Raw genomic sequence first — 27977 nt, forward strand, 5'->3', positions numbered from 1 at the left:
ATCCTTCAATTGACGAGAGGCATAGGCTATGACTCTGTCAGCTTGCATCAGAACACATCCCAGACCCTGTCTGGATGCATCACAATAAACCACAAATTTTTCTTGATCTGATGGCAAAGCTAACACCGGAGCTGTTATCAAACGTTGCTTCAACTCTTGAAAGCTTGTTTCACACTTATCTGACCACACAAATCTCTGATTTTTCTTGGTCAATTCGGTTAGGGGCATAGAAAGTTTAGAAAATCCTTCAACAAAACGCCGATAATACCCTGCTAATCCGAGAAAACTTCGAATTTCTATCACAGACTTGGGCCTCGGCCAATTCTTCACTGATTCTATCTTATTTGGATCAACCATAATTCCATTCTTTCCAACAATATGTCCCAGAAAGGACACCTCAGACAACCAGAATTCGCACTTTTTGAACTTGGCATATAACTTGTGATCCCTAAGTCGCTGTAACACCATTCGAAGATGATGCTCGTGCTCCTCTTCTGACTGAGAGTATACAAGAATGTCATCGATAAACACTATAACACAGTTATCGAGGAAATCCTTGAATACTCTATTCATAAGATCCATAAAAGCCGCAGGAGCATTAGTCAATCCGAATGACATTACCAGAAACTCAGAGTGCCCATATCTGGTTCTAAAAGCAGTCTTAGGTATGTCCTCCTCCCGAATTCTGAGTTGATGATAACCAGACCGTAAATCAATCTTCGAAAACACTGTCTTTCCCTGAAGCTGATCGAACAGATCGTCGATCCTTGGCAACGGGTACTTGTTCTTAATCGTCAGCTTGTTAAGTTCTCGATAATCAATACACATTCTGAGGGTACCATCTTTCTTTTTCACAAAAAGAACCGGAGCTCCCCAGGGCGATACACTGGGTCGAATAAACCCAATATCAAGCATCCCCTGAAGTTGCAACTTAAGCTCCTTGAGTTCTGCTGGAGCCATCCTATATGGAGCTTTAGAAACAGGTTCGACTCCAGGTGCCAGATCAATTATAAAATCAATCTCTCGCTGTGGCGGCAATCCCGACAACTCTTCGGGAAACACATCAAGAAAATCTTTCACCACCCGGACTACTTCGGGCCCAAATGTTTCAGGTCTGCTGGAGTCAAATACCACCGCTAGAAATCCTACACAACCATTGCATAGTAAATCCCTAGCCCTCATCACAGAAATAACCGGGATTCGAGATCCCTGAACTGATCCAACATAAACAAATGGATCTTCACCTTCCGGCTGAAAAGTCACCATTTTACGCCTACAATCTATACTGGCCGAATACTTGGATAGGAAATCCATTCCCAGTATAATATCAAACTCCGTTAATTTCAATTCTATAAGGTCAGTACTCAATTCCCTATCTTCGATCCTAATTGGCATAGACCTAATGCGCCTATTAGAGATAACCAATTCTCCGCTAGGCATTAGGGTTCCAAACCCTCTTTCTAAAATATCACAAGGCCTACCCAAAAGATCAATTACCCTTGTAGCCACATATGAACGTGTAGCTCCCGAGTCAAATAATACTGTAAATAACAAGTTGTTGACGATAAGCTGACCTGTCACAACAGAAGGACTGGCTGCAGCATCAGCTTGGGTAATGGCAAACACACGAGCAGGAACCGGTTTCACCTCAGCTTTCGGCTCCTCTTTCTTTGCCTGGGGGAAATCTTTCTTGAAATGCCCCACCATGCCACACAGAAAGCATGTCTTCCGGTTACACTCTCCCAGATGATGTTTCTTGCACCGTGGACACTCAGGGTAAGAGTAACCCTGGCGTCCTCCTCTACCTTGGTTCCCACGGAACCGCTTGCTTTGCCCCGAACCACCAGAAGCTGGAACAATTTTTCTTTTCTGCTCAGTGGTGGAGTCAGCACCATCCCTACCATAAACAGGAGTAGGAACAGTGGGGGTTCCACCAACACTCGGAGTCACCCGGGGCTCCTGAAGGAATTTCACTGCCCCCTCGGCTCTCAAAGCCTTTTCAACCATCTCCGCATATGTGGTTGCTTCAGTGGTAGTAATCACTAGGTCATGTCGAATCTTTGAATTCAAACCCGCCAAATATTTTTCTTTCTTGCTAAAATCAGTTGGCACAATTCCCGCTGCCAACTTTGCCAGACGGTCAAACTTGGTTGTATATTCTGTAACCGACATTCCTTCAGTTTGAACTAGATCAGTGAACTCTTTCCGCTTTGCACTGCGAACTGCTTCATTATAATACTTGGAGTTAAATAACTCCTTGAATTCTTCCCAGGTCATCAGCGTGATGTCCCGAGTGAGGGTTATCAACTCCCACCACACAAGAGCATCTTCCTGAAACTGGAAAGTGGCGCAGGTCACCTGGTCATTTCCAACCACTCCCATAAAATTGAGGATGCGTTCAATCACTGAAAGCCACTGCTCGGCCTTCATCACATCAGGGCCTCCCAAAAACACTGGAGGTGCCTGTTTCCTGAATCTTTCGTACAACGGCTCCATACGGTTGCCAACAACAGGTTGCTCTGCTGGCACCGCAGGAACTGCAACGGCCTGAACCACTTGAGGAGGCACGGCAGGAGGACCCTGCTGCCTCAATCTTTGAATCTCTTCATCTTGCTGGCGGATTCTATCTTGCATTTCAGCAAATCTTTGCTCCCAATCAGGAGGAGCTTGAGGTGGATTTACAGGGCGACCACCCTGAGCTCTGCCACGGCCACGGCCGCGACCACTAGGATTTTGAGGATTCCCCTGACCGCCTCCGGTCTCAACCATGCCACCCTGACTTCTTGTATTTCGCGGGGCGTCCATTTAATAGGACTTAGCCTGCGAATCCATAAGCCAGGCAGGTTAGACAGCGATCAAAACTTAACACCACTCTTAAAGACTTAAAGGCAACACACTTTTATAATTAATTAAAATTTAATATGCTTCCTATCATGCTTTCACATTCACATTTATTTAAAATACTAAACAAGTACAGGCTTACTGAACCGTGAACCGAGCTTTCTCTGATGAAGATTGTACATGTCATAGCAAGCTTCGGTAGACAAACCTGGCGGCTCTGATACCAAAATTGTAACGCCCTAATGTTAAGGCACGCTACAATGCTTTTTCAATTATTGTGCAATCTTTGCTAATCAAAGAAATTTCTCGAAAAACGTGTCAAATTAAAACTTTTGCTTTAAATATTAAACTTTGTAATATAATATAATATTTACAAATTCCGGGATCCCGATTTCAAACTTTGTAAAATTTACTGTTCAAACTTTACATTTTCAAAATACATAATTTTCAGGTCGCACAGCGACTTTCAAAATACAACTCCCAGATGTCCCGAGACCGAACACTCCAGGTCGCGCTGCTTGACATGTATAATCTCACCCGAGCTCAGATTCACTCCTGTTCAGCCTTCGCCTTTCCTTTACCTACACATAGAAGCAGAAAATGTGAGTCAACAGACTCAGTAAGAAATGCATATAACATACCATATAATTTCCGACCTGTAAATAGGCGCCCATACACCTATTTACAGAGCTTAACAAATGAGTATGAACGTTCAATACCAGTGTATAACCACTATACCACATACACATCGTACCTCACTGTACGAGTGTTGGTAGGGTTTATCCCGATCACTGAGTAACACTGAGTGACGTACCACACACCTTAGCATTTTCCCGTGCCCGTGTTGGTATCACTGTATCGTACTCACAGTGACAATAATCACTATACCAATGCACTCTATAACTTATTCATACAAGTGTTAGTAGTGCATAACATAATTCAAGCATGCATATACAATCACATATACACACATTCAGATAATCACATCATACATTATACACAGTTCTTACCTATTTTCCGAATTCAAGTGTGCTGGCCGACCTGAACGGAAATCACGTGCTAGATGGATGCCCTAATCACAATAATTGCAACACAGATGAGTGACTCGCTAAATCACTTTTCGGGACTTAAACTTGAAACTAAAAGTTTCCCTATCGATAAACCTCATGACAATACCCTAAATATCTCAAAATTGGCCAAAACTAGGGTTCTGGAAATTCCCCCAACAGGCAGACCGGTTCCCAACCGGCAATCCAGTTTTGGGTCACCAACCGGTCGACCGGTTGCCACTGGTCCCCCAGAACCGGTCGACCGGTTCTGTGCTGGGAACACAAAAATCAACCCCCTTAATTCAATTCAATCCCAAACCTTACCAAACTCTCCAGTACACCTATACAATGCATAAACAATAGAATCCAGGCAGTAATTCGCAGAACAAACCAACAATACTCAACTTGCCATTAAAGCTCAAAGCTTGAGTTTCAAAACTCAAGCTTGCTTAAAACTAACATCAAGCAATAAAATCAGCTGCTAGGGACTTCAATCAACTCAAACCAACCCTAGAATTCGAACCCTAGGCACTTCAAACCTTAACAGCCCCTAATTTACAATATCACCATTTCAACCTAACTTTAAAACTTGAAAACTAAGAAGGGTTTCATTAGGGCTTACCTTAATTTGAATCTCCCAAGCTTTCTTTGCTGAAAACACCAAGAATCAACAGCCCTTCCCCCTGGTTTTGCCCCAGCCGAAAGAGAAAAGAGAGAAAGAGAGAGTTCTCTTGAATTTTTGGTTTTTCTTTCTTTTTTTACAAAAATGAGATAAATGAGTAATAAGGTTGATTCTTAGCTGAAATAAACATGCTAGGTGTCACCAAAATAACCAGCCACCTAACCTCAAATAGACCAAATGACTAAATTGCCCTTTAGACTTAAAACTAGGGTATATTCAAAGCTAGGGGTAAAATGGTCAATTTCCACAACCCCGCTCAATCCCGATAATTTATTTTCTCTAAATTATTTCCCACTATGAAATAAGGTTCTAAACTTACCCATGTGATCAATCTAGCCATCCATCGAATTTTCCGTTGTCGCCGAGCAAAAATAACAAAATTAACATATTTCACATATAAGATAAATAATACCCCTAGAGTTTAATAAAATCTCCGGAATTGAGAAATTATAACTCTAATATTTATTTCTAAATATTGGGGTCCACATTTTAAATTAATTCACAAATAATAATAAAATGATAAAAATTAGTGCCAATTGCCTTTACTAATCCACATTACTAGAGCGGTCATTACACCGAGCCTAACCTGGTTATGCCTTTCTCGCATAACCCTACTCATATATATACGTAATCCATACATTACGTTCTTTCGGTTGGTTTATCCTGGTGATATATACCAAGTCTAACCCAGTTATATTTTATACACATAACACTTAACATACCCGCATGTATTTAATATTTATCACATCATATAAAATCTTAGGGTAATAACCCTAACTCATACTTTCATTGGATTAATAACATTACCATAAATTAATGCTTTCTTACTTTCATAATGTTAGGGTAATAACCCAAGACCGAATCAAAATTAAACCCAAGGTACTAGTTTACCGAGTCTAGCTTAATTATGCCTTGAACGCATAATCCATAATCTTATTATACATAGCATGGCATAGCAGTTACACAATACAGTTCACTAGGGTAATAACCCTAGGCTATTAACCGCTCATATTAGGGTAATAACCCTAATCCCGGTTACAATTACTCACATATATCATTTTCAACATAAGTGCCACCGCGCATACTCTACGTGCAATCTACTGTCTTACCTGTTGTCCTGCAATAACTGAGATTCCAAACCCTTGGGTGCTCCTGATTAGGTGCCGGTAATGCTAGTCACATAATCTGGGATTTCACAAATAGGGTTAATCCCTAATTCCATTTTCACATAATATAAAGTTGGCATTCAAAGTATAGATAATCATATAGAGCTTGGAACGAGCTTTCCAACGATATAAAGAACATCCAAAACGGAGTCCCGAGTAAAAAGTTATGGCCAAAACAAAATTGGGAAAAAAAGTGGCTCTCTGCTAGGTTTTATGGCCGCGGCCACTGGGTTCGAAAAACCCAGAAAACTAGATTTTAAGGTCTAAAAATGCTCACTTTACTATATTTTCGAACCTCAACCAAATCATAGAGTAAAAACACAAATTTCATGCTTAAATTCACAACAGAATATGTATCCCAAAAATTAGATTAACCACACTCAAGTCAAGCTCAACACTTGAGCAAAATTCAACCTAGAAATCAAGTCCATAACCATGAACATCAAAACCCCAAATACCTCATGCTTGAACACAACAAAAATCAGAACTTAAGGTTAGATTTCAAACACAATATAAGCTTAGAAATCTCATCTGAAATTACTAGTAAACATACTCCTCAACTCAACAATACAATCAAGCTAAAACATTAAGATTAACACCAAAATCACCTCCAATTCCACTATCATACATCCATAATTTAAAGAACATCAAGAACACCTTAATTCATTACATGACATCAGAAATTAATAAATCAAAAAGGCTAAAGATCATTACCACAAGTTCCTCAAGTTCTTCCCAAGCAAGAACATCCACAAAGCCACACAAAATCAAGCCCTTTTTTCTCAAAATCAAGATTTTTAAAAGAAAGGGTTAGAGAGAGAGAGAGAGAGGGGTCGGGTGTGAGGGATAAAAAAGCCATAAATTCATTTACTTCCCTAAAAAAAAATAAGCTTTTACCAAGTATAGAAAGTAAAGGTCAAATGACCATTTTGCCCCTAAGGCCAATTTTCACCTATTCACCCATACAAGGGCATTCAAGTCAATTCATACTCAATTATTTTCAAATAAAAATTTAGATTATCACCCATAAATAATAATGCCAAATAAATCAATCCAATTTACATTTTGGGCCCGAACCCAGTTCGGCCCGTAATACCCGGTTGTGACTATACCGCCCCAACCTGTCAGAACACACCTGAAAAGACAACATAGACATACTATATAATAATATAGTTCCATTAAGCACGTAATTAAATTAATTTCATCATTTTATCCTTCTCGGTTCATAATTACTAAAATGCCCCTAGCTCACCAACGGGGTCTTAACATAGTATAAATCAAATAAATTCTCATATATTGAATTATATAATAATATAATTCCTCAGTTATTCATAATTATCTAATTAGGGTTTTTCTAATCCATTTCTTAATTCTAGGGTATTACATATTACGACTACTTGCAACTTTTTTGTGACATTTTCTGATTTCGATTTCTATGTGTCAAATTTGGCACAATACTATATCTTGAGTCAAATTTGGTATAACTTTTAGTATGAGCTACGATCGGCCCTAGGCTAAAAGCAGGCTAGACACGCGCCTAGGGCCCACCCATCTTAGGAGCCCATATAAAAAGATATTTTTTTTAATAATTTTTAAGAATACAATTTATTTTTATAATAACGACTCACTTTTTTTCTAAGCCTATTTCAACTCAAGGCCCGACTGGCATGAGCCAAATTTAACACACCATTAAAGAGCTTATTTTTTAAAAAAAAACTAAAACATAACACTATACCACTATTTTAAGCCCTCTTGATATGCTCAACCCCATTTATTTGTACTTATTAGGAGTATAAATCTATTTCGCTCAGATTTTACTAATTAAGATTACTTGTTTGCACTTGTTTTTAACTACTTTTTCCCTTTTAATTCATCTGATTCAGTTATATGTATATTCGAAACTTAAAAGATTTAAGAGATAAAAATTTACCATCATTCTTTTTTTATTATTACTTTTTATCTAACTCTCAATTTTACATTAGTTTGTGCGACATGATATCTTCTATTCTATTTAATTTTTATACATAAATAGATATAGGTGAAATTGTACTCTGATTAGTATGATGTGTACAATAAATTTAAATAATTTTATATTAAATTGTGTTATTGAACAATAAAAATAAAAATAAAATAATCTTACACATAATAGAATTTATAAGAATTTATAATAGAAGCTATTTATTTATTTATTTATTTTAAAATGGCATATAATACTGAAAATAAAATTCAAATATTTTGTTCTACTAATTTTTTATACATGTGATAAATTACTGTTTGAATATTATTTTTAGTATTGTAAATTATTTGTAATTTTTAAAAATTTAATTTTAATTTTAATTAAGTACAATGTATAGGATTATAAAAAAATAATTAAACTTAAAAATGATATAGGATGCAAAACTAAATAAAGAATGTACTGAAACACCCTTAAAAAGGGTATAGTATCAATAATTTTAAAAAAATTATTTCATATTTTATACCACCTGTAAAATATAAGTTTATTTCAAATGTTTGACTATAAATTATAATAATATATATAGTTATTCATGCCATGAAACAAGAAATTGTTAAATTTAATAAATTTTTAAAATTAATTATGATTTATATTTAAATATTTTTTTAAAATAATAAATACAATTTAATAATTTTGTTAATATTTAAATGTAAAAAAATAAAAAGTATAAATTATTGGGATATTAGCGGCTAAACCACCTGAACTTTACGGTTTGTAACACTTAACCACAAAAACTGAATTTTTAGCGGCTAAACTACCTAAACCCTGGTTCTGTTTTGCTCTGCACACCTCCGTCCAAAAATCACCGTTAAGTGCCACGGTGGACTGTCCACGTGTATACACTTGTACACGTGGCAAATTTTTAGTGGTCCACCTAATATTAATTTTAAAAAATAATTATAAATATTAAAGAAAATAAAAAAAAAACTTAAAAATATTTTTTTTTACTTTTTTTTTTCTTTTTCCTTTTCTTTTTTTTTTTTCTTCTTCTTTCTTCCTCCTCTCGCAGAACAAACACCCACACCCACCCACTCCTTCTTCTTCTTCCTTTCTTCATCCCTTCCTCTTCTTGCAAAATCAACACAGGACACGATCACATCACCCTCTTTCCCTGCTTCTCTGTGTGCGAACCAGTGATTATTTAGATTTGGAGAGAAGGACTAATGGAGAGAGAGACCATCGAGATGGAAAAGTCGTTTGTTCTCGGTGGAGGACAATGCTTTATTGACGACGTTCTCGGGCTTGGAGGTTTCTGGGACTTTGAGAACCATGGGAAAGTTGACGGGGTCTTTGCCTAGGCCAATGACGGCCGACGGTGGTTTGTTCGTGGATCCGAGGATGGGGGTTTTAGGCAGTTTAGATCTCTTCTTTTTTTTTTTTTCTAGTTATTTATTTATTTTTTTGAGATATTAATTTGGGTTTTTTTTTTTGTGGCAAATTGGATTTGATACAAAGATTATTTTTTTAGTTTTATTTTGTTTTGCGTTATAACAGATTGAGATACTGATTTCTATTTTTTGGTGTTAGATTTGGATTTGAGATATAGGTTATGGTGATGGGTGGTGACAATGGTAATGGAGGTAGTAGCTGTGGTGAAGATGGTGGGTGATTATAGCTTTATTTGATGTTATGTGTGGTTGTACAGATTGTGATGGAGTTGCTGGTGCGATTTGGGTGCTGACGAGGTGAACGGAGGTAATGGTGGTGCTGAAGGTGGAGGGAGGTGGTTCGGTTGCTGTTGGTGACTCGCGTGATGATTGTAGTTTTGTTAATCTGGGGCTGGACGAAGATGGAGGGTCGGTTTAAGGGGGGTCAAAGAGGTCTGGGAGTTCTGTAGAAAAACGAAGAAGAAAGAAGAAGAAGAAAAAAGAAAAGAAAAGGAAAAAAAAAGTAAAAAAAAATATTTTTAATTTTTTTTTTCTATTTTTTTAATTTTTTTAATATTTATAATTATTTTTTAAAATTAATATTAGGTGGACCACTAAAAATTTGCCAGGTGTACAAGTGTGTACAAGTGGACAGTCCACCATGGCAATTAACAGTGATTTTTGGACGGAGGAGTGCAGAGCAAAACGGAACCCGAGTTTAGGTAGTTTAGCCGCCAAAAATTCGATTTTTGTGGTTAAGTGTTACAAACCGTAAAGTTCAGCTGGTTTAGCCGCCAATATCCCTAAATTATTTAATATTCAAATTTAGATGTGATATTTTTTTATTTAGTTGCACATCTAAATTATAAAAATAAATTCACACTTACTAGTTATACAGTAAGTAATTATAATTTTGGCACATGCCTTACAATGGCCTATTTCATTGTAATACTATTACCATTTTCATCACTAAAAACACCGACAAACTGCATTAAAATCTTCGTTCTAAAGGGAAATTTGAATTTTTATGCATCTTTTAAAGCATAATTGGTTAGGTAAACAAAAACTTAGGGTAATTGTTAAAATAGGACTATTTTACTTAAACCCCAAAAATATCCCTCTCATAATCACTTCCCCCTTTTCTCTCTCCTTCCCTTTAACCTCTCTCTGCACGTGCGATACCCCATCGCAAGAACACTCCGACCCACAACGCCCACCCCACAACACCATTCCAACCGACCCCTACCCACCATTTAGACCGATCGATTACCGCACGGAGTCAACCGAGTATTCCGACCGACTATCGCACGGAGGAGAACCCCAAACCCAAAATTGTTGTACCGAGTCCGATTGGGGCTCGATGGGTACCCAAAAAATAACAAATTTCAGGTTTGGGGTTCTCCTCTGTGCAGTAGTCGGTCAGGATACTCGGTTGACTCCGTGCGATAATCGATCGGTCCAAATGGTGGGTGGGGGTCAGGCGGAATGGTGCTGAGGGGTGGGCGTTGTGGGTCGGTGTGTTCTTGCGATGGGGTATCGCACGGGCAAAGAAAAAAGGGGGAGGTGATTATGAGAGGGGTATTTTTGGGGTTTAAGTAAAATAGTCATATTTTAACAATTACCTTTAATTTTTGTTTACCAAACCTATTATGCTTTAAAAAATACATAAAAATTCAAATTTCCCTAAGTACTATTATCACTCTTAATTATTACTAGTGGAGAAAACAAGTGATATGCACGTGCATTATATAATTAAAATAGAATAAATTATATAAAATTACTTTAATAATAACACATTTAAAAAATAATTTATAAAATATGATTCATCTTCTATAAAAAAAACTTTTTATTATTCTAAAATGAGAAAAAAGACTGAAATTTTTGTAAAAAAAAAATATTAAACTAAACTAAATTATTTTTCTATATATTTTGTAAAATTATACCTCACAATAATAATTGTAAAAATAATTGAATTATCTATTAATTAAGTACCACAAACATATTAACTTTTTCTAATTATTGTAAAAATTTTATAAAATTATGTAAATTAACTTTTTTAAATTAACTTTAGTAATTATTCTCAAACTAATTTTATATCATTATACTTTTAAATTTTTAAATAATTTATTAATGTAATAATGTACGTGTATGTTAGAAATATTTCTAGATTTTTAAAATTATTTTTCATTTTTAGAAAAGTACATTACATCATTTTGAAAAATATTTAATAAGTTAAAACAAAGATAAACTAATTTAATTAATTTGTTCTATTAATGGAGGGTTCCTAAAAACTACTAAATTGGTGTAAAATTTAATTTGTAAGAGAAAAAAAAATATTTACTGACTTTATTAGGAGTAGAACAGAGGAAATGAATTGTGTTATTGATATATTAAACTGAATGAAGAAATGTTACAGGTATTTATAGTGTAAAAAGCCAAGCTACAGTAATAACAGAAAAAACAGAATAACTAACAACTAACTATTCCTAACTGATCTAAGAGGCCCCTTCAAGATGGAGTGTAGAGATCTCGAACACCCATCTTGGACAAAATGTCTCTAAATGAAGCAGGAAAGAGTGGTTTCGTTAGTATATTTGCAAGGTTGGCTTTGGAACGGACATGGTTCATTTTTTGGGAACCATTGTTGATCTTTTCTCGGACGATGTGACAATCGATTTCTACAAGTTTGGTTCTCTCATGTTAGACGGGATTCTCTGAAATATGTATGGCTGCATTATTGTCACAAAAAAAGGTTGAAGGCAGCTTGATGTTGATGTTGAAGTCTTTCAGGATGGAGAGGATCCAAGTTAGTTCACACAGCATTTGCCATTGCCCGGTACTCTGCTTCAGCTGAGGAGCGAGAAACAGTGGGCTGTTTCTTTGACTTTTAGGAGATGAGGGAACGACTGAGGAATACACAATAGCCAGAAATGGATTGTCTGGTGTCGAGACATGCTCCCCAATCAGCGTCAGTAAAGGCTTGGAGTTGAAGGGGTGATGGTGATGATGCGTAGAAAAATAGGCCCTGCCCTGGAGAATTCTTTAAATAGTGTAATATTCTGGTTGCTGCAGTCAAGTGAGGTTGTCGAGGGGATTGTAAAAATTGGCTTAATTTGTTTAAGGCAAAACTTATGTCAGGTCGTGTGATAGTAAGGTATAGAAGCTTGCCAATGATGCTTCTATATTGAGTTGGATTTTGTAGTATGTCCCATGAGTCATTGTTGAGTTTAATGTTTGGTTCCATGGGAGTGGAAACTAGTTTTGAGCCAAGACAGCCAGAATCTTTGAGTAATTGAAGGGTGAAAGGTCGTTGCGACACTGAAATGCCTTTAGAGCATCGTGCAATTTCTAGATCGAGAAAAAAATAGAGAGGACCAAGATCTGTTAATTTGGAACGTGCATCAAGAGTTGTGATGAACTGGGTTAAGGCAGGGGTGTTATTTGTGGCAATAATAATATCGTCTACATAGACGAGGATGGCCAAAAAAACACCTCATTGGTGTCTAATAAAGAGAGAATGATCATTTGGAGATTGGGTGAATTGTTGTTGTAATAAATGAGAACTCGATTTGGCGTACCATTGCCTTGAAGATTGTTTGAGACCATATAAGCTTTTTTGTAATTTGCACACTGCATTAGGTGGGATAGGGTCTTTGGGTTTATATCCTTGTGGAAGTTTCATGTAGACATCTTCATGTAATTCCCCATGGAGGAATGCATTGTTGATGTCCATGTGATGAAGGTGCCAATTATTGATGGCAGCAAGGGCAAACATGAGTTTTATAGTGTTGAATTTGGCTATGGGTGCATAGGTTTCGAAGTAGTCTATGCCAGGTTGTTGAGTGTAGCCTTTGGCTACCAAACGTGTTTTACAACATTCTACAGAACCATCAGGTTTATATTTCTTCTTATAGACCCATTTATTGTCAATTACATGTTGATTTGGTGGTAATGGGACGACAATCCATGTATGGTTCTTTTCGAGTGCATTGATTTCAACATCCATAGTATTGTTCTAAACTTTATGTTTGGAAGCTTGTTTATAGGATGTAGGTTCAAGAATGTGATTTATTGAGAGTATTCAGCTCGAAAGTGGGGCGAGAATCTATGATAAGATAGAAAATTGGCTAGAGGGTGATCCGTGCTGGTTGTGGCACATTGGTAATCATTGAGAGATGTTGGAGTTTTCTTTATGCGCCCTGATCTTGTTCTGATTGTAGTATCAGGTATAGGTTGATACTGAGGTATGAGCTCAAGATTTGTAGGTGAAGGTGCAGTGTCTTTGGAATTGTGGTCTTGGGATCAAGTTATTTCAAAAGCCAGGTTGTTATTGGAAGAGTTCTTGTGTTGTTGATCCTGAGTTGAACTGATCTCAGTTGTTGTTTGTGGATTTGTAGTCTCAGTTTTGGAAAAAAACTAGTCGATGTTCTGTGGTTGTGTTGAACTTTTAAAGGGGTATACATTTTCATAAAAAATCACATCTCTGGAATGGAAGATGTGGTTTGTTTGAATGTCAAGAAGGGTGTAAGCCTTCATATTATGAGGGTAGCCAATGAAGACATAAGATTTGGCTCGAGGTGAGAATTTATTTGCGGAATTGACAACAGATGCATATGCTAAGCAACCGAAGTTACGAAGGTGATTATACTGAGGTTGTTTGTGGTGAAGGAGTTCATAGGGAGTTTTGTCTTTTAATAAGACAGATGGGGTTCTGTTTAGGAGATAAAGAGCAGTGGTGACCATATAACTCCAATATTGCAAAGGTAAGTGTGATTGGAAGGAAAGAGCACGGGCCACATTGAGGATATGCTGGTGTTTCCTTTCAACAACATCGTTTTGTTGTGGACGGCCTACACATGAGTTGTAATTGATAACACCTTTGGTGGCATAGAAAGTAGTAAGGGTTAGCTCCTTGGCATTATCAGTACGGACTGATTTAATGTTAATTTTGTATTGAATCAGTATCTGCTAAAAGAAATTTTGGATGGCCAAGGGGGCATTAGATTTAGCTTTTAAAAGGTATAACCAAGTGTGCCTTGAATGGTCATCCACTATGGTTAAAAAATATCTATAACCTTCGATGGAGGGGACAGAATATGGTCCCCATATGTCCATATGAACAAGGTCAAAAATAGTGGGAGATATGTTGTTATTTGATTGAAATGACAGCTTTTTATGCTTTGCAATATGACATGTTGGACAATTAAAAGGTGTAGAAATTTCAGAAACTTGTAAATGTTTATTGATTTTATTAGTAATATTTACAGATGGATGTCCAAGGCGAGTGTGCCATTGGATTTGATTATGATGTACATTACAAGTTTGTATAGCAGAATTGTCCTCAGAATCGTGTTGTTGTAGGTAGTACAAATTGCCAAGACGCTTAGCTGTCCCAATCCTTGATATCTGAGAATGGTCCTGTATTAAACAATTGTTAGTATTGGAGGAAACTAAAGCTTTATTGTTGTGTGTGAGTGCACTGACAGAGAGTAAATTATAGCAAAAATTAGGTACAAATAACACATGCTTGAGAGTGATGTGAGGGTTAATGATGACTGTACTGATTTTGTGTATGCTAGCTCTATTGCCATTGGGTAATTGGACAGAAACAACTTTAGTATTAGATTGAATGGATGAAAAATATTCAAGATAACAGCAAACGTGGTGTGTAGCATCACTGTCAATGATCCAAGAAAAAAGGATTAGAAATATCTGAGAAATTGTTGATGACAACATTGTCATTTGATGTTGAGGCATCTGTAGTAGGCTACAATTGTTGAGTCAACATAGAGATGAGTTGTTTGTTGGAATTATTTTACCAGGATCTAGATTTACTAACAAGTATGTTTCATTAACATCCTAATATGAATTTCTAAAACAATGAAATAAACACATATAAAGTTTAGGAAACCTTACATTGGGTGCAGCGGAATATAATGACTCCTTCAGTTCAGATCTCTAGCCCTTGATTCCTTTCTGTAGAAGAGCATTATCAAGATCTGAACATGGATCTCTTTCTCTCCTTCTTGAGCCCGATTCTCCTTCTTATTGATTGGATTCTTCACAGTCTTCAACATTATGATTGAGATACCACTTGATGTGTGTGGGCACTCACTCTATCACTCAAGGTTTGAAATTATGAAGAAGAAAAAGAAGAGAAGTGGTTTCGGCCTAGAAAGAAAGAAGGCTCAAGAAAAATTTCTGAAAGTGAAATTTCATCAATCTTTAAGTGTGAGCGATCACTATCTATTTATAGGCAACCACTACATTTAGGTTAGATATATTTGGCATTAAAATAATGAAAAAAAAATTAAATGGTAAAACCTACACTAAGTGGCCGGCCATGGGTATTGGATTGGGCCCCACTTTGCAATTTTGCCATTTTATCATTTTTCCATCTCATTTTCTCAAAAACTCCAATTTTTCAATTTAACCACTTAAATGCCAGTTCCAATTATTTAATAACTAAAATTAATTATTAAATAATATTGTCATTTAATATATTTATTAATTAGACTTAACAAAGTCTCTTAATTAATAAACAAGACCTAGAATCTCTTTTCTTCACATTTAAGCCATTGCTTAGTGAAAATTCATAAACTAGACATAGTCTAATTTTATAATTATAATTGATTAATTAAAATCAATTATCTAAGTCTTACAAGCAGTATGGTCTCAACTAGTATGGGGACCATGGGCCTATATAACCGAGCTTCCAATAAGCAGACCCAGAACTTACCAGGTAAATTCACTGACTTATTAATTCCTTGTTGCATCCACGCATAGAACTTGGAATTGCACTCTCAGTCATATAGAACGCTCTATATGTTCCACGATATAGATACGCTATTAATTATCCATTGTTATAATCCTAATCACCAATGGTTCTCTATAGATGATCTACATTGCATAGGGATAAAATAACCGTTACACCCTTTCAATGTATTTTATCCTTAAAACACTTTGTAAAGCCCGCTTAGTTAATTTGGAAATTAGCAGTTAATCATGATTATTTATGAAAAATTATTTATAGCTATTTAAATAATTTATTATACTGTTATTTATGGAATTCAGAAATGCATGGTTATGTTATTCAGTAGTTTTCATATTTTGCATTTCCGGTGCCCGGTATTTTGGAACTCGGCGTTTGGCTCAGTAGAAATCACAACTTAGCATGTTATTTGTCTGGGACTGGTTTTAGACATTGGGAATGTCGGGAATGGCCGGGAATTTAGAATTTCCCAAAAATACCCCTTTAGTGATTTTTATGTGATTTTAGTGTGGAGGGGCAAAATGGTCTTTTTGCCCCAATGACTTTTTGTCTTTTAGTGACTTGATTATTTGAAAATAAAGGTTTACTTGTTTAATTATTGGCTGAAGTAAAATGGTATAATTGGCTTTTAATTCATTTTCCTTTCATTTCAACACTTAGTATGAAAATAGAAAAAACAAATTTGAAAAAGAAAACCTCTCTCTTTTCCTTCTCTTTTTTGGCTGGGTGCATGTGATTCAAATGCTGGGTTTTTCATCAAATTTCAAGCTAGATTCATCATAACTTTGGGAACTCTTGATTGTGGTATGTTTTTCCTAATTGTTCTTCCTTGTTTTCTTGAAAAAAATGGTGAAATATTGAGTGAAATGCATGATGTTATAGTTGATGTTGCTGCTGTGAATTTGTCCTTGATTTCAGAGGTGTAAGCTTGTTAGATTAGGGTTATTTAAATTGTTTTGGAAGCATGTTAGTTAGGTTGAGCAAGCTATAGCTTTTTCTATGCAAATATGTGATTTTTGATGGAAATGTAGTGAATCTGTTTCTGTGGTGTTGTTATTGTTTTCAATTGTTTTCAGAAGCTTAATCATGCATATTTAAGTAGAATTAACCAGGTTTGAATGCATGTTTGTGGGATTCGCTCAAGTTTGAGTTTAGAACTCAAAGCTTGAGCTTTAATGGCAAATTTTGTATCTGAGGTTTCTGGGTTGTTTTTATGCTTTGAAAATGTTCTTTGGGGTATTTAGAGCAGGTCTGGAAAGTTTGGTTTGAATTGGGTTTGATTTGATTGAGTTAGGAATTTTTGAAAAATTCCTGCGAGGAACCGGAATTCCGGTTGTGCAACCGGAATTCCGGATGAGGGTCCAGTAATTCCCAGAACCGGAATTCCGGTTGGGCAACCGGTCTGCCGGTTGGGGAATTTTTAGAACCCGTGTTTTTCCTCGTTTTTATGTTTTAGGGGGTATTGCCATGCTTTTTATCGACAGGGAAACTTTTAGTTCCTAGTTTAAGTCCCCGGGAAGTGATTTAGCGTGTCACTTATAGTGTTGTGATTTTTATGGTTTAGGAGCACATGTCCGCCGCTCAGCTAAAGTTCCAGTCAGGTTGACCGGCACACCTGAATTCGGAATCCAGGTAAGATTAGTATAACAGTATGCATATGTATATTACATGTTTAGCGAGCATGTAGGAAGCCTGTTAGATTACATTAGTTATGTATGTTGGCTTCGAGCCATCCAACCCTATCATGTCGGTACAGGCTGGAGTATGACCAGCAGCCGGAGTATGACCGGTTCGACCGATCAGGCTGACACTTGGTTGGTGGTTCCGTACTATTGACGTATCCCGTCGGTACAGGCTGGAGTATGACCAGCAGCCGGAGTATGACCGGTTCGACCGATCAGGAGGATATAGTAACACGTCGGTATAGGCTGGAGTATGACCGGTTCGACCGATCAGGTTGTTACGTGTCAATAGTACCGTCCCTATGAACGTTCAAAACTCAATACCATGTTGGACATGGTAGTAGTGGCTCAGTACCTTGTTGGACACGGCAGTAGCGGGACTCAGTATCGTGTTGGAAACGGCAGTTAGGGTTATGATCAGGGGTATGGGCGTCTGATCATAACCGGGATTATGTATGAGTATTATTATGCTTTTCTTACTGAGTCTGTCGACTCACAGATCTACGTTTATGTGTAGGTAAAGGCAAGGCTAAAGCTGATGGACCGTGAGCGAGCTTGTGAAGATTGTACATGTCGGGGCGGTTAGGCCTGGAGCGTACGATCATCGGGACAGCGAGGCTGATTTTTGTAACTGGTCGTTAGACGACCTTTATTTTGTGTATCAGTTAAACAGTTAAATCTTTTTGTAAATAATTTCATAATCGGGATCCCGAGTCTTTTGTAATATTATTTTATAAGTTTAATTAAAAAGCAAAATTTTAATTAATCACGTTTTTCCATAAACCTCGTTGATTAGCAACGAGCTGCACAGTATGTTTAAAAATCACGTAATACGCCTATGTTAGCTAGGGTGTTACAATTTGGTATCAGAGCCGCCAGGTTGTGTTCCGAAGATCGTCACGACATGTACAATCATCATCAGCAGTTAGCTCGTTTCACGGTTCAGTAAGCCTTTATTGCTTTTGTAGTTTATTTTATTCAGTTATGAAAATGAAAAGCCTGTTAGGAAGCATGTTAGTAGCCTGATAGTAGAATAGGCGCATGTTTCGTTTTTAATTTCCAAATTAAGCGGCATTAGTAAGCTCTCCTTGAATACGACCTGATATGCCAATTCTTGGTTTCGCAGGCGGTTCTAATCAGATGGACGCCAGGCGGACTACCAGGAGTCAGGGCAACTCCGTAGGGTCGAACCAAGGACAGGGAGCTCAGTTTCCCCCACCTGTTAGGGGCCGAGGTAGAGGTCCCCGAGGTAGGGCTCGTGGTCGGGGTGATGAAAACCCACCACAGGCTGCCCAGGCTCCCCCAGCCGATCAGGGAGCCCAGAATTGGGAGTTACGGTTTGCGGAGATGCAAGCCCGGATTGAGGAGCAAGACCTCGAGATTCAGAGGTTGAGACAGCAGGGTGCTCCTGCAGTTCCAGTGCCCGTAGTTCCAGTGGCACCTGCCCCTGCTGCCCAGCCCGAGATAGTAGTGGCGGCCCATAGATTGGAACCTCTGTATGAGCGGTTCCGGAAGCAAGCACCTCCGGTTTTCCTGGGAGGTCCGGACGTGATGAAAGTCGAGCAGTGGCTGACGGTGATCACCAAGATCTTGAACTTTATGGGTGTCATCGGTAACGACAGAGTGGTGTGCGCCACATTCCAGTTCCAGGAGGACGCTCTGGTCTGGTGGGACATGGTGTCTCAGATCCATGACGTCACCACCATGACCTGGGAAAGGTTCCAGGAACTCTTTAACGCAAAGTACTACAACGAGGCGGTCAGAAGCGCCAAGAGGAAAGAGTTCGCTCACCTGACCCAGCGTGAGAATATGAGCGTCACTGAGTATACTACTCAGTTTGATCGGTTGGCGAGGTTAGCCTCGGGAATTGTGCCGACCGACTTCAGCAAGAAGGAGAAGTATCTGGACGGGTTGAATGCCAAGATCAGGCATGACCTGATGATCACCACGGACGACAGCACCACCTATGCTCAGATGGTGGAGAAGGCACTGCGACCTGAGGGCGCAGTTGGGTGTATGTCAGAATCAGCCAGTACTCCGGTGAGTGGCGGGGCTCCTACCCCTCCTGCATCAGGCTTTAGCAGGGGGAGTAGCGGTTCGGCCATTGACCAGAGGAAGAGAGCACCCACTGCTTCCGGTGGCTCGAGTCAGAATAAGAGGTTCCGGGGGAACCAGCACAGAGGGAGTCGTCCTGGTGGTACTGAGACCCGATTCTCCTATCCCGAATGCCCTAGCTGCAAGAGGCACCATCGGGGTGAGTGCAAAGGTCAGGGATGCTTTCACTGTGGCATGCCCGGACACTTCAAGAGGGACTGTCCCCAGCTCCGATCAGAGGCACCGAGAGCTCCAGCGATACCCACTCCAGCCAGGGTGTTCGCTATCACGTAGGCTGATGTAGATGCCAGCCCATCAGTTGTCACAGGTCAGCTTTCTATTAACAACTCGCTATATTCAGTGCTGTTTGATTCTGGGGCTACACATTCTTATGTGGCGGCCAGAGTCTTTAGTAAATTGGGTAGACCGTATGATAGATATGAATCAGGGTTTGGAACCCTGTTACCTGGCGGAGAATTGGTTATCTCCAATAGGTTGATTAGGTCTATGCCGATAGGGATAGATGGTAGAGAGTTAAGTGTTGATCTGATAGAGATGAGTTTAGTCGAATTCGATATTATTTTAGGAATGGATTTCCTATCTAAATATTCGGCGAGCATTGATTGTAAAAGGAAGATGGTGGTCTTCCAACCGGGAAGTGAAGAACCATTTGTGTTTGTTGGTTCAGTTCAGGGATCTCGGATCCCGGTGATCTCGGCTATGTCAGCTAGAGAATTGTTGCACGGCGGTTGTTTAGGGTTTCTGGCCGTGGTGGTGGACACCGCTCGGCCAGATACCATTCGGCCAGAGGACATCAGAGTGGTTCGGGAATTTTTGGACGTTTTTCCCGAAGAAGTTCCAGGGTTACCCCCTCAGCGGGAGATTGATTTCGTGATAGACTTGGCACCAGGGGTGGAACCGGTTTCCAAAGCCCCGTATAGAATGGCTCCAGCTGAACTTAAGGAATTAAAGATTCAGCTCCAAGGGTTGCTTGACATAGGGTTCTTTCGGCCCAGTGTGTCACCCTGGGGAGCCCCGGTTTTATTCGTCAAGAAGAAGGATGGATCGATGAGGATGTGCATCGACTACAGGGAATTAAACAAGCTGACAGTGAAGAATAAATATCCATTACCTAGGATCGATGATTTGTTCGATCAGCTTCAGGGGAAGACGGTCTTTTCTAAGATTGATCTCCGTTCGGGTTATCATCAGTTGAGAATCCGAGAGGAGGACATTCCAAAGACGACTTTCCGCACTAGGTATGGACCTTATGAGTTTCTGGTTATGTCATTCGGACTAACCAATGCTCCTGCAGCATTCATGGACCTGATGAATAGAGTATTCAAGGATTTCCTCGATATCTGTGTGATTGTGTTTATCGACGACATCCTCGTGTACTCTCAATCAGAAGAGGAGCATGAGTTACATCTTCAGATGGTACTGCAACGGCTTCGAGAACATAAGCTTTATGCCAAGTTCAAGAAATGTGAGTTCTGGCTATCTCAGGTGTCTTTCCTAGGGCACATTGTGAGCAAAGATGGGATCAAGGTAGATCCCGGGAAGATCGAATCTGTCAGGGATTGGCCGAGACCGAAGACAGTGACAGAGATTAGAAGCTTCTTGGGTTTAGCTGGGTACTACCGTAGGTTCGTCGAAGGGTTCTCTAAAATTTCAATGCCCCTAACCGAGCTTACATAGAAGAATCAGCGATTTATTTGGTCAGACAAGTGCGAAGCTAGTTTTCAGGGGCTAAAGCAGAGGTTGATTACCGCTCCAGTACTAGCTTTACCTTCGGACAAGGAGAAGTTCGTAGTATACTGCGACGCATCCAAACAGGGTTTGGGGTGTGTATTGATGCAAGCCGATCGGGTCATCGCTTATGCCTCCCGTCAGTTAAAGGATTATGAACAGCGATACCCGACTCATGATCTTGAGTTGGCCGCAGTGGTTTTTGCATTGAAGATTTGGCGACATTACCTCTACGGGGAGAAGTGTGAGATTTATACCGACCATAAAAGTCTCAAGTATTTCTTTACTCAGAAGGATTTGAATATGAGACAAAGGCGTTGGTTGGAATTAGTGAAGGATTACGATTGTGAGATCCTCTATCACCCCGGAAAAGCCAATGTAGTGGCCGATGCCCTGAGCAGAAAGGGTCCCGGGCAAGTAGCTAGTATGGTTCAGATCTCACCTCAGCTAGCAGAGGATATGGTTAGATCCAGCATTGAGTTTGTGGTAGGTCAGCTTCACAACTTAACGCTGCAATCTGATCTGTTGGAAAGAATAAAAGTCGCGCAGATGACGGATCCAGAGTTAGTGAAGATCCGAGATGAGGTGCTGGCTGGTCAAGCCAAGGACTTTTCAGTGTCAGACAGTGGGATGCTTTTATATAAAGCCAGAGTTTGTGTTCCGAATAGTGTGGAACTTAGGAATGAGATCTTTGAGGAGGCTCATTCTACCCCGTATTCTCTGCATCCCGACACCACTAAGATGTACCAAGATTTGAAACCGTACTTCTGGTGGAGCGGTATGAAGAAGAATTTGGTAGAATTCGTATCGAGATGCCTCACGTGTCAGCAGATTAAGGCTAAACATCAGAGACTAGCAGGGTTGTTCCAGCCTCTAACCCTACCAGAATGGAAATGGGAGGATATTACGATGGATTTTGTGGTCGGGTTACCTAGGACCACGGGTTTATTTGATTCCATCTGGGTAGTGGTGGATCGATTTACGAAATCTGCTCATTTTCTGCCGGTTAGAACAACATTTACAGTGGATCAGTTGGCGGAATTGTATGTCAGAGAGATAGTAAGACTTCACGGGGTACCGAAGTCTATAGTTTCGGACAGGGATCCGTAGTTCACCTCCAAATTTTGGCAAAGTTTGCAACGGGCAATGGGTACAAAGCTGAAATTTAGTACAGTATTCTATCCTCAGACAGATGGTCAGTCCGAAAGGACAATTCAGATATTGGAGGACATGTTGAGAGCCTGTGTTATGGATTTTGAAGGCTCATGGAATAAGTATCTACCGTTGATAGAATTTTCGTACAACAACAGTTATCAGAGTACGATAGGGATGGCTCCCTATGAACTGTTATACGGTAGGAAATGTAGATCTCCCATCCATTGGGATGAGACAGGGGAGGGGAAATACCTAGGTCCAGAGTCAGTACAGCGGACCAATGAGGCAATAGAGAAGATAAAAGCTAGAATGCTTGCCTCACAGAGCAGACAGAAGAGTTACGCAGATCCGAAACACAGAGATGTTGAGTTCCAAGCAGGGGACCATGTGTTTTTACGAGTATCTCCGATGAAGGGGATTAAACGTTTCGGGAAAAGAGGCAAGTTATGCCCTAGATTTACAGGACCTTTCGAGATTCTCGAGAAGATAGGTCAAGTGGCATATCGGTTAGAATTGCCTCCAGCCTTATCAGCAGTTCACAACGTATTCCATGTCTCGATGTTGAGAAAATACGTTTTAGATCCCTCTCATATACTCAGCTATGAGAGCCTTGAGCTACAGCTAGACATGACTTATGAGGAACAGCCAGTGCAGATCCTGGATAGAAAGGATAAAGTCCTTCGGAATAAGACCATAGCATTGGTCAAGGTTCTCTGGAGAAACAGCAAGGTGGAGGAAGCCACCTGCGAGCTAGAGTCAGATATGAGAGCTAATTATCCAGAGTTATTCAGGTTAGATTTCGGGGACGAAATCCTTTTAAGGGGGGGATAGTTGTAAAGCCCGCTTAGTTAATTTGGAAATTAGCAGTTAATCATGATTATTTATGAAAAATTATTTATAGCTATTTAAATAATTTATTATACTGTTATTTATGGAATTCAGAAATGCATGGTTATGTTATTCAGTAGTTTTCATATTTTGCATTTCCGGTGCCCCGTATTTTAGAACTCGACGTTTGGCTCAATAGAAATCACAACTTAGCATGTTATTAGTCTGGGACTGGTTTTAGACATTGGGAATGTCGAGAATGGCCGAGAATTTAGAATTTCCCAAAAATACCCCTTTAGTGATTTTTATGTGATTTTAGTGTGGAGGGTCAAAATGGTCTTTTTGCCCCAATGACTTTTTGTCTTTTAGTGACTTGATTATTTGAAAATAAAGGTTTACTTGTTTAATTATTGGCTGAAGTAAAATGGTATAATTGGCTTTTAATTCATTTTCCTTTCATTTCAACACTTAGTATGAAAATAGAAAAAAAAAATTTGAAAAAGAAAACCTCTCTCTTTTCCTTCTCTTTTTCGGCTGGGTACATGTGATTCAAAGGCTGGGTTTTTCATCAAATTTCAAGCTAGATTCATCATAGCTTTGGGAACTCTTGATTGTGGTATGTTTTTCCTAATTGTTCTTCCTTGTTTTCTTGAAAAAAATGGTGAAATATTGAGTGAAATGCATGATGTTATAGTTGATGTTGCTGCTGTGAATTTGTCCTTGATTTCAGAGGTGTAAGCTTGTTAGATTAGGGTTATTTAAATTGTTTTGGAAGCATGTTAGTTAGGTTGAGCAAGCTATAGCTTTTTCTATGCAAATATGTGATTTTTGATGGAAATGTAGTGAATCTGTTTCTGTGGTGTTGTTATTGTTTTCAATTGTTTTCAGAAGCTTAATCATGCATATTTAAGTAGAATTAACCAGGTTTGAATGCATGTTTGTGGGATTTGCTCAAGTTTGAGTTTAGAACTCAAAGCTTGAGCTTTAATGGCAAATTTTGTATCTGAGGTTTCTGGGTTGTTTTTATGCTTTGAAAATGTTCTTTGGGGTATTTAGAGCAGGTCTGGAAAGTTTGGTTTGAATTGGGTTTGATTTGATTGAGTTACGAATTTTTGAAAAATTCCTGCGAGGAACCGGAATTCCGGTTGTGCAACCGGAATTCCGGATGAGGGTCCAGTAATTCCCAGAACCGGAATTCCGGTTGGGCAACCGGTCTGCCGGTTGGGGAATTTTCAGAACCCGTGTTTTTCCTCGTTTTTATGTTTTAGGGGGTATTGCCATGCTTTTTATCGATAGGGAAACTTTTAGTTCCTAGTTTAAGTCCCCGGGAAGTGATTTAGCGTGTCACTTATAGTGTTTGTGATTTTTATGGTTTAGGAGCCTGTAATCCGCCGCTCAGCTAAAGTTCCAGTCAGGTTGACCTGCACACCTGAATTCGGAATCTAGGTAAGATTAGTATAACAGTATGCATATGTAGATTACATGTTTAGCGAGCATGTAGGAAGCCTGTTAGATTACATTAGTTATGTATGTTGGCTTCGAGCCATCCAACCCTGTCACGTCGGTACGAAATTTGGAGTATGACCGGCGGCGGAGTATGGCCGGTTCGACCGATCAGGCTGACACTTGGTTGGTGGTTCCGTACTATTGACGTATCCCGTCGGTACAGGCTGGAGTATGACCAGCAGCCGGAGTATGACCGGTTCGACCAATCAGGAGGATATAGTAACACGTCGGTACAGGCTGGAGTATGACCAGCAGCCGGAGTATGACCGGTTCGACCGATCAGGTTGTTACGTGTCAATAGTACCGTCCCTATGAACGTTCAAAACTCAGTACCATGTTGGACATGGTAGTAGTGGCTCAGTACCGTGTTGGACACGGCAGTAGCGGGACTCAGTATCGTGTTGGACACGGCAGTTAGGGTTATGATCAGAGGTATGGGCGTCTGATCATAACCGGGATTATGTATGAGTATTATTATGCTTTTTTGTAAATAATTTCATAATCGGGATCCCGAGTCTTTTGTAATATTATTTTATAAGTTTAATTAAAAAGCAAAATTTTAATTAATCACGTTTTTCCATAAACCTCGTTGATTAGCAACGAGCTGCACAACATGTTTAAAAATCACGTGATACGCCTATGTTAGCTAGGGTGTTACACACTTGGCCACCTATAAATGATATTTTAGTGAATTAATATAATCACTAAAATGAGATCTCAACCATTTATCTCTATTCAGCCAAGCTCGAAGGAAATCATCGTTTCACTTCTAAATACCTATGGAAGCTATAGATTCCATATCTATGTTTAGTGCTGCCACTCAATTGTACTATCGTGTTCCCAAAATGTACGTATCACCCTGACCAAAAAGTAGGCTTAACTAACAAATCAAGGAACAAGAATAGCACTTCTGAGATTGAACTTAAGCATGCCAGGATTAAGATCATTTGATCTAGGATCAACTAGGTGATATTGAATTGAATAGATATTACGGTAACTTTATCATATCTAATCAAAGTTCAATATCGGTCCCTTCCAATGTATACTCCATACATCCGATACTGGTAAACTTTGCCAATGCCCTGGAAAAGACATAACACTTATCCAAGGTGTAAGCATACCTATCACTGATTATCATGCCAATCTAAATCCAGTGAGCTGACAAATCAGGGAATTAAACTTCCGAACATATAATCATGATTATATTCCACTGTGCTGACAACACTATAATCATTTACAAATACATATGTTCTGGACTTAATAGAATTTATACATTAAATACAATCATGAAATAAATCATGTGAACCATGCAACATAAAATGTGATTTATGATCTTTATTAATTAGTAAATCTGATTATATTGAAATGGATTTTATTTAGGGCACAAAACCCAACATTATTGACATTGGGCAGGGGCAAGTTGTAGATTAGACACATCAGTATTGCTGAAATTTGTGAAACTTGGGGGTTTCTGGTTTGAATACCAGTTTCAAGTTTCTTGGTATTTATTGTGGGGTTGTCACTTGGTTTTCGAGTGCCATAACCAGGTGGAAATCCGATAAGGAAGTAGCATTTTTCCCTGTAGTGACCAGGTTTTTGGCAATTGGTGAAATGTGGTCGAGGGCGTTTGTTTTTGGAGGCTGCATTTGCTGCAGGGACAGTATCTTGGGGAGTATTGGATGTTGCAGCAGCAAGGGGTGGAAGGGATCGATGACCCAAAGTTCTTTGTCTTTCTTGGTTGACTACCATGGAAAAGACTTTGTTTAAAGGGGGGAATGGATCAAGAAGGAAAATTTGATCACAGACAGCATGATATGAGTCATTGAGGCCCTTAAGAAATTGAAGAACTTGGTCATGGTTTTGATGATCCAAGCGCTAAGCAGTAGCAGCACAGGTGCAAGGAATGCAGGGCCTTAACTGATTGATTTCATCCCATATGGCAGTGAGTTTAGTAAAATATGCACTAACAGAGTCATCCCCTTGATTGAGGTAGGTTAGTGTGTCGTTTAATTCAAAGATTCGTGGACCATTACCTTCGTTAAACCGATTGTTTAACACGGTCCACATTTCAGATGCAGTATCTAAGTACATGATACTGCTTTTTATTTCAGGTGAAACCGAATGCAAGATCCAAGACATGACAAGTTGATTACAGCTAATCCAAGAATCAAAAAAAGAATCATGGGGAGGGGGTTGAGGGAGAGTACCTTCAAGGAAAGGGGTCTTGTTTTTGGCTCCAATGGTGAGTTTTCAGTCCCTTTTCCATGGCTGGAAATTCTTGTCTGTAAGGACAGATGTGACCAAAACCATACCAGGATGTTCTGCTGTACTAAGGTAATAGGGTAATCGAACGTCTTCGTATGCTGGTCTTTCGACTGGAGGAGGACGATGAACAACGGAGGAAGGAAGAGGATTCGTTAGAAATGGGTTGTGAGCGGAAGTTGTTGATGGTCGAGGAGCTGTGGGAGCTTCAACTCTGGAAGGATCATCATAATTAGTTGCAGAACTTGTGGCTCGAGTACGCACCATGATTATGGTTGAGAAAGCTTGAATCTTGAAGCTGCAGTATGAGTTCTTGAAGCTTCAGTGTATTTCCTCTGATACCATATTAGGAGTAAAACAAAGGAAATGAATTGTGTTATTGATATATTAAACTGAATGAAGAAATGTTACAGGTATTTATAGTGTACCAAGCCAAGCTACATTAATAATAGAAAAAACAGGAAAATAACTATCAACTAACTATTTACTAACTAATCTAAGAGACTTAATTACAACTTTGAAACTATATGTAAATTACTTAATAGTTTAAATGCAATGCTATAGACTACTAATTAATTTTGTTGGGTTTTGTGCCCTAAATAAAACCCTTTACAATCTGATTAGTTATCAATTTAAGAAATTTGAGGTGATTTATGTTTGCATGAATTTTACATGCTTATGGTTTAATATGTTTAATATATATATGCACAAAATCTGTTAAGTCCAGAACATATATTTATTCACAATTACAGTATGGCAACACAGTGGAATGTGATTGTGATTATATGATTCAAAAGACTAAGTCCCTGT

Source organism: Cannabis sativa, chromosome 7 (genome assembly GCF_029168945.1).
Source record: "Cannabis sativa cultivar Pink pepper isolate KNU-18-1 chromosome 7, ASM2916894v1, whole genome shotgun sequence".
Taxonomy (NCBI): Eukaryota; Viridiplantae; Streptophyta; class Magnoliopsida; order Rosales; family Cannabaceae; genus Cannabis; species Cannabis sativa.